At 30.8% G+C, this 8,287-nt stretch overlaps 1 pseudogene; it reads right to left on the bottom strand.

Annotated features, from left to right (window-relative positions):
* Positions 2,091 to 7,365, bottom strand: LOC109129456 (annotated as a pseudogene).

Raw genomic sequence — 8,287 nt, 5'->3', positions numbered from 1 at the left:
TGAGTTTTGCTATTTCTGAAAGGTTGCCTTTTGGTTTGTTAGGCTTCTCGATTTCCTCTCCCTTTTATCTTGATCTCCAATTTCAGATTGAAAGTGTTATCAACCATGTGTTTCTACTTTCTAATAGCTGATCATCTTAATTCATTGGATGTTGGAACAGAACATTCATAATTGGTCCTTGTTGCAAATAGTCTATCTGAACAGAACATTCTTTTTTGGTCCTTGTTAAAAATTTGCAGGTCTGCTTTTAGTTGTGACTTGTTTGTATTTAGCTGTTAGAGTTGAAGAGATTTATTTTCTATTGCAAAATGAGCTTCATGGACAAGCAGATTTTGCTGTGGTCTCTTTGTCATCTTTCATCTTTATTTTTCTTGTTGGTGTGGGTAAGTGAATTACCATCTTGTAGCCTTTGCTTGTTTTTTTTCCATTTCTTTTATTATGGGCCATTTGTGAGTTGTTCCACCATGAGCTTTTATTATGTTTTATTACTTCGGTGCAGTAATGCTAGTGCTAATGCCATTTCTAGTTCAACAAAGACCACATATACTGATTTTCAGAAATCAGGGATCAGCTTTAGAAAGAAGAATGACACAAGCTTAAGTAACTAGGTTCCAGTTTGACTTGCATTTGTTTTCTATCTTTTTCCTATAATGACTGGCTAAGAACAGGTTGCGTTTTCTTTATATATATACTGACGTGTTGTAGGTCTCTCCTCTACAACTATCACTTCCAGGTTTGGGAAAGCAATTTCTGAATCATTTGTTTGGATTGTTAAGGGTAATGAGTTGTTTCATTCATTAGGATTAAGATGGAGCACAGTTCAAAGGATACCAATCTCAAGGAGAAGGTCTTACCTCCTGTTGAGCAGGTATTACCTTTCCCATTCTCACAATTAGTTTGATGCAGTTTTTGATAACAACATTTAGGGAGATAAATCGTGGATCTCAGAGAGACTCACTACAAAGTTGATGGCTCAAGGCAACAACATGGAGAACCGAGATGCCAATCCTGAAGCTGCGACTGGTGGAGCAGCAATGGATGATGACGACCATCCCATTCATCCCACTATTGTTGCTGACGAGTCTCATGAGCAAGAAGACGATGACAATAATGTGCTTCTCGGCAGTGCCCTGTTCTGAACAATTTGTTGTCCCTGCTTTCTTTAATCCCTCTACCTATTTAAAACTCTGTATTTTGTCAGCTGCTTTAAAACTCTTTCTGTTTAAAACTATGGTTTAATCGGAGCTTTTGTAATTTAGTTTTGCAATGATATTTGCAAAACAATTCTGTTTGATGCTACATTTCTAACTTGACCTACAAGGCAACGATTTCCGAGCTATTATGCAGCTAATACAAATACCCAAAGCTATATGAAGCTAATCCTTACTTTAAATATGAAGCTAATTGTAACTAATTAGCTACAACCTTTGTGTCGCATTTGATAACAACGATTGATTGGGTAGCTTATTGTCACAAACTAGCGACGTTAATATTGTCGCATTTTGAAGCTAATTGTTACACATATTTCCGACTTAATGTGTGGCAAATAGCGACATACAAATGTCACAAATAGTAGGTAGTTGCTACTAATTAGTTAGTATCAAATTGGTAGCAATTTGCGATAATTAGTTACACCTGATAAATTTGCTACGACCAAATAATTACTAAATATTTTTGTCGCAATTTTGTAACAAATATTATTTTGCTACAAATTCTATGATATACCTACAATTTTTTCCGTAACTATACAGAACAATTCTACTAGTGGTCACACTACTCCACCTACCCTAATTTTCTCGATTATTCAAAATATATGAAGTTCTCCACTGAAAAAGAAATTCAACTATCTGGAAGTATCCAAAACAATAACATTACAGAAGAAAAAAACTAAAAGATCTTGTAAATTAATTAATTAATTAACTCAATTTAATTTCTTGATGATTTTAGCTTACATTATGTATGGTTCCAACTTCCAAGACTGATTTTTTCCTTATAACTTATTTGCATAATCACATAGATATTATCTGATGGTGGTAAATAACATACCTTACTCGTTTTACAACATACTTATATGACACATATATTTATGGTTATAGACAATTACGATTTCGACCAGGACCTCCATAAAAGAAATTAAGTCCCCATGTACTATCAAAGCCAGACCTAACATTGTAACAACTCTCTTTCGTCATATAAGAATAACCTCTCTCAGGTGGTTTTAGATTATCATATTCATCAAGTATCTCAAGATTCCTAAAATAGCTAGCTTTTTCATATCCTTCTTGGGCGAAACGTCCACTCCCCATTTTCGTTGTCGTGTGTTGCGAGTTGCGACCCATCATTAAAATTTATAATTTCTCCTCCCCAATTAATCTGACTCGCACCATTTTTGAGATGGTTAAACAATATGGAAGGCCAATATCCTACAACTATGTTTTCATTAAATTTTAACCACCAATTCCCTGTATGAGGATCCTATAACAATGTAACATTCATTTTTTGGATGGTAGTTTTTGAAGTTATATGATGACAAATAGTCTTAACTACATTAACCTTCCATATAGTGGTTGTAATATGATATTGTTGGCCATTCAAGGTGGAAACTTGTTTTATAGTAGCACCTACGATAAATGCTTTGTTAACAGGAACAAAACCGGTGCAATCAAGATTGTAGCAGCCTGACTTATACCCATCGGCCTATTTTTATGTTACGAAACAACAAACAAGGAATTTTTTCCCCTAAATATAAGTACATAGCCGTGAAAAAATAGAAAGAAAAAAAAATTAAAATATCAGTATAAACATTTGACTCACAGTCCAAAAAATAAAAATGCTAGGGTTTTCGTCAACATAAAGATCCGGATATATACACCTGATTAAAAAAAGAGAAATACCCTAAAATAGTACTAAAACAAGTTTTATGGACAATTATATCACACATTCCATAAATTTCCAAAAATAGCAATATTTAACATATTAAAATAATTAAAATTAATTTTTAGAATTTTGTTTTTTAGGTTTGGGTTCTCAATTTCATATTTAGGGTATAGTTTTGAAGGGTAGGGTTTAGTATTTTGAATTTAAGATTTAATTTTATAAGATTAATTAGTATTATTTTTGGAATTTTAGAGATTGTGCTAAGTTTGGAAAAAAACTTATTTTGTGCTATTTTTGAGAATCTCCCTTAAAAAAAGTAGGATACCAAATAAATGAAAATTTTAAGAATATTATATGTATATACTTGTGAAAATATAGTTGAAAAATAATATAAGACCTGCCACCCAACTTCAATGCTGTTAACTTCTGAGCCAGGGCCAGCCGTAACCCACATTTGTGCTAGGCTAAACTCTTTTTTCGTTTGTATGTAAGGTTTCCACATGTTTATATCGGCATACTATCGATGTACATATACATATAATAAATTTATACTAATAATTACTGCTATGCAAATGCTTATTGAATAATATATGTACCTCATGAAATTTGGAATTGTCGTTCGAATTTTTTTTCCTATATCTTTCAACCGATCTTCTTCGTAGAATATCTTCTCTACTCGTTCTTCTAATTGGGATACTGTTTTTTGGGCATCTACCATTGATTGTCCAGAGTTGAGTCAACATACTTTGAAATTTGATCCTTGTGGAACAAAAATTGGTTGCATCTTACGAAGAAATGACGTTAGAAGAAATGAAGCTAATTAAAAAAAAAATGATAACCCAGATAGATATTGTCTACTATTTGTTGAGTCAAAATAACACAATTTTTAGATAGATATTGTCTACTATTTGTTGAATATGTTTACTAGTAGTATCAAGTGATGGAAATAACAACACTATATAGTATACTAGTAGTCACTCTGTGCTACGTACGGAGTTAGTTTACATTGTTTTTAGATATCTTTTGTAATTTTGGAAATTGTTAGTTAAAACAATATTAATTAAATAAAAATATTATGTAAGATTTGAGATATGAGGGTTAGTAAAATGTGTCTTTCTATTTATAAGAGAAATTATAGTTAAGAGAATATGAAAACATTATTATTTAATTGGATAAGAAATACACTAATCTGTATATCAATTAAGTAAATGTAATTTATACTTTCTCCAGTTTTTTACTTGTCGTTTAAGGTTTTCTCACACAAACTTAAAAAAAACTATTATATTGTCTGGTTTACCTTTTATTAATATATTTTATAAATATTTCATTGGTCAAAACTTTAAAACAACATGGATAAAACTGGAACGTTCACCAAACATTTTTATTGAAAACCTAAAACGACAACTAAATTAAAACAGATGGAGTATTTAATTGTTATAGGAGTTGCATAAACGATGTGAGAGTTATAGATATGCAATCATTATATATCAATATATTTTGTTATATATGTAATATTTCTAAATACTATTATTAATTATTCATTGCATTACTATAAATATTATGAAAGTTACAATAAATGAGAGTTAGTACAAAATATGGGATTGATGAGATAGAATAGAAAAGTTAACAAAAAATGTGTCAGGTTTATAGAAATACATTATTGTGAATTAATAACTAAATTGTCTATTGTTTTAAATATATTTTCAATTTATATATTATAAATATAAATCTAAATACGAACATCTTAGTTAATCAAATCATGAATTTAAATATATATTCACTTCTCTCTTTAAACAGAAATATATACAGTTACATCTTTATTAAAAACATATATATATATATATATATATATATATTCAATTATCATTTAGTTGTTTAGAAATTATATATTAAAATATACTTTAGTTTATTTTAAATGGATTGAACATGAAATAAAATAATGTAATATCAAGATCATGTGAATTATTTATATTAAAGTGTGGAAATAAAATAGCAAATTATTAGTTGACATTATCCTATACAACCCAAATATTATAATCTTATATCCTTAAACTATTTAATCATCAAATTATCTGTTACATTAAAAATTAAAAGAAACAAAATGACACTTGTGAAAGAAGGGAACATCATATGACAATCTTTTGTAGCTTTCCAAATGAAAACTTTACTTTATTACTAGATGATATAATATAGTAATGTTTATTTCAACTCTTACTCTTAGAATTTGACTCTCAACATAATTATATATTAAAATTATTTTAAAATCAAATACACATGAAATTATTTATTTTCTTTTATAAGTATTTTAAAATGATTGCATCAAAAGATGAACAAAGCAAAGGTAATTTACATTTGTGGAAAAAAATATTCAAATTTAAAGTTAGGAACTTCCCAAAAACGGATGATCCGAACAATGATACTATTGTTACCGGTGTTTTGTTGTTCGTTGGTGATTGAATCGAGGATAGAATAGAAAGTAAATGTTTTAGTTTTCACAATTGTATGAAAGAGGATGTGATTGTATGGTAATAGGTTGTTTTTAGAAAACTATACTTTATATAATGTTTGAGCCTTTAAGAGAGAGAAGAAATTGAAATCAAATATTAATGATCATAAATTCGCAAGTGTTTCAAAATAATAAGTTAAAAATGAGAATTTATATATATAAACAAAAATGAAAACTGAGGAAAATAGTGGGTATATATAAGGCAATGCATAAAATGATGGTATTCTTTAAAATCAAACCTAAGTAATTATGTTCATACACCATAGAACCTAAAACAAAATACTGATCAACCCAAATAAAAAGTAAAACAAATTGAAAACCAATTAAAAATAGAAAATGGTTTCATACTTTTAAAGTAAAAACTGAAACCAAATTAATTTATGATAGACTAATTTAAAAATATAGAAGATTTTATAATATATCTAAGATAATTCTTGTATAGTTTGCTTTTAGATTCAAACATAGAAATTAAACCTAAGAATTCAAACTTGTAAATTTAATTTAATGTTGGTATAGTTCCAAGATGAAACCAACGACAACTGATAAAAGGTAGCTCTAGATTATTGGGGCTGCATTTGTTTCTGATTAAAGAAGGGAGAAAGAAAATGTTGATGATTTTTTTTGGAGTTTATGGGCTTGTAGTAAATTGGGTCCAAACTATAGTTAATTAGGTCCAAAAAATACAGATGTCAGAAATATAGGAAGCCAAGTGTCATCTCCTTAGCAAAAGTTGAAAAAAAAACTTCTCATATTATAAAAAAAAAAAAAAAGATTCCGGACGGAGATATAATAGATTGTGTTCAGATAAAAAGACCATCCAATTTATGATTTATTGAAAAACCACACCATTCAGGTTCATAAAATTTACTTAATCTTTTATCTTTAATATATATCTTTTTAACATAGAGTTCAGTATATATATATATATATATATACTGAACCTGAATGGTGTGGTTTTTCAATAAATCATAAATTGGATGGTTTTTTTTATCTGAACACAATCTATTATATCTCCGTCCGGAATCTTTTTTTTTTCCGTCTGAATGATTCATTGATATTCACAATAACTTCAGAATAAAATACAAAGGCCGACAAGGAAATTAATCCTTCCGGAGACTTAAGCCGGCGAGTACAAAACCCTCCCGGAGACTAAGACCAAACAAGGTGAGCTAAGGGGAAACAACTCAGACAGACAAATACACAACATCCATTCACTTCCCGGAACAGAATCAAGAGATCCAAAAAAAGAAAAATTAAAACCTAGATCTTATTAAGACAATTAAAACAAATCTGAGAGAAGAAAAACACACAACGGTTTAAATTGCAAGAACCTCCTTTACCACTAGTTAGAACCGAATGAGCATGTCGTGCGACCCTTTATGTTGCTTCAAAGAGGAGCTACCGGGGGCGGTGAGACACTACCAAAACCTAGAGACCATTCAGGAGAAACGACTCTTTAAAAACAGGAAGGAGATCTCGATCTGCGTTGGTGAAGAATCTTCATCAGAGGCAGTGAAGTAACAGTTGGAGACTGCCTCAGCCATAAAAATGGCCAGATCTGAGGTTAAACTTGACGGAAAGAACAAGAGCCAAAAAGCTAAACCCAAAGTTAGGAAGATCGAAGCTTAAAAAATTCTAGATCTGAAAATCTAGATCTGCTGCCGTTGGAAGAAAAAATTGGATATGCCGATAATTTCTTTTGTAGATTCCAGACGGAGATCCCTTTATTTTGTCTTTGCTTCTATCTTTTATCGGCATCTCCGTATGGAATCTACAAAAGAAATTATTTACACATATAAGTACAATTTAAAAATGAGCAAAAATGAAATCATTCTCCGTGAAATCCTGCAAAAATGTTTTACTTTGAAAGATTTAAGAAAAGGTTTGTTGATTTTTTTCAAGAGTTGATCTGTTTCAGCATCACTGCTATGGTTAGAATGTTGAACACAAAATTCGCTATCATCCGAGTGATCATGACTAAAAACACACAATTTTTTTTTTGATATGTTTTGAAGAGTTTATTTTTGTTTGGGTCAATCCTTTTTATACATAGTATGAAATGTTGATCATAAAATATAGAGCCTTGTGATTTGTTCTAGACTCTAGTATTAGAGTTGAGTTACTACATGAATCTATACATGTTTATTGCATATTATTGAAAAGAGGCCTATGGAAAGTTCATGCAAAAGAAAATGCAACAAATCTATGCAATAAAGGTTGATACTTAGATTTTCTTATTTATAAAATAAAAGACTTTGAAATCAATTAAAATAACATCCAATTAAAGTGTATACTGTTTCTTAAAATAGATTATTTCATTATTTCATTTTGGACCTGTATACAATACAATTAATTTAGTCATAGCTTTTAATGTTATCACAAACAATAATGAAAATCGTTACTAGATAACCAAGTGATTCTTACGAATATGGAACGCTTTAGGCGGCATATGGGAGAGTCGGCCGTGTGCACAGTCTATAGTGGCGCCACATAATCGATTTTACATATATTGAGGGACTGCCAGGCTATGGCTGGGTTGTGGCGACGTCTGGTGCCGGTAAGGGAGAGACAAGGTTTTTTTTTGAAAAATCTCTTTTGGATAACTTAAATATTAAGGCAGGTTCGGGTGGCGAGAACTGGCCTACTGTTTTTGGGATGGCAGCGTGGTGGAGCTGGAAATGGAGGTGTCGAGATGTGTTTGGGGAGCGAGGGTTGTGTCGAGATCGACTCGGTTTTATCAAAAAAGTGGTAGCGGAGGTTGTTCACGCAAACGCAAGTGTGAATGGCGGGTCGAATACAAGGGATTGGGTTGAGCGACTTAATGCGTGGAATAGAACGAATGAATGAAGGGTGAGTCACGGTGAACACAAACGACATGTCGCATGGAAACCCAAGTCAGGCTAC

This window comes from Camelina sativa, chromosome 16 (assembly GCF_000633955.1).
Source record: "Camelina sativa cultivar DH55 chromosome 16, Cs, whole genome shotgun sequence".
Lineage (NCBI taxonomy): Eukaryota > Viridiplantae > Streptophyta > Magnoliopsida > Brassicales > Brassicaceae > Camelina > Camelina sativa.
This window is presented reverse-complemented; position numbering and strand designations above follow the sequence as displayed.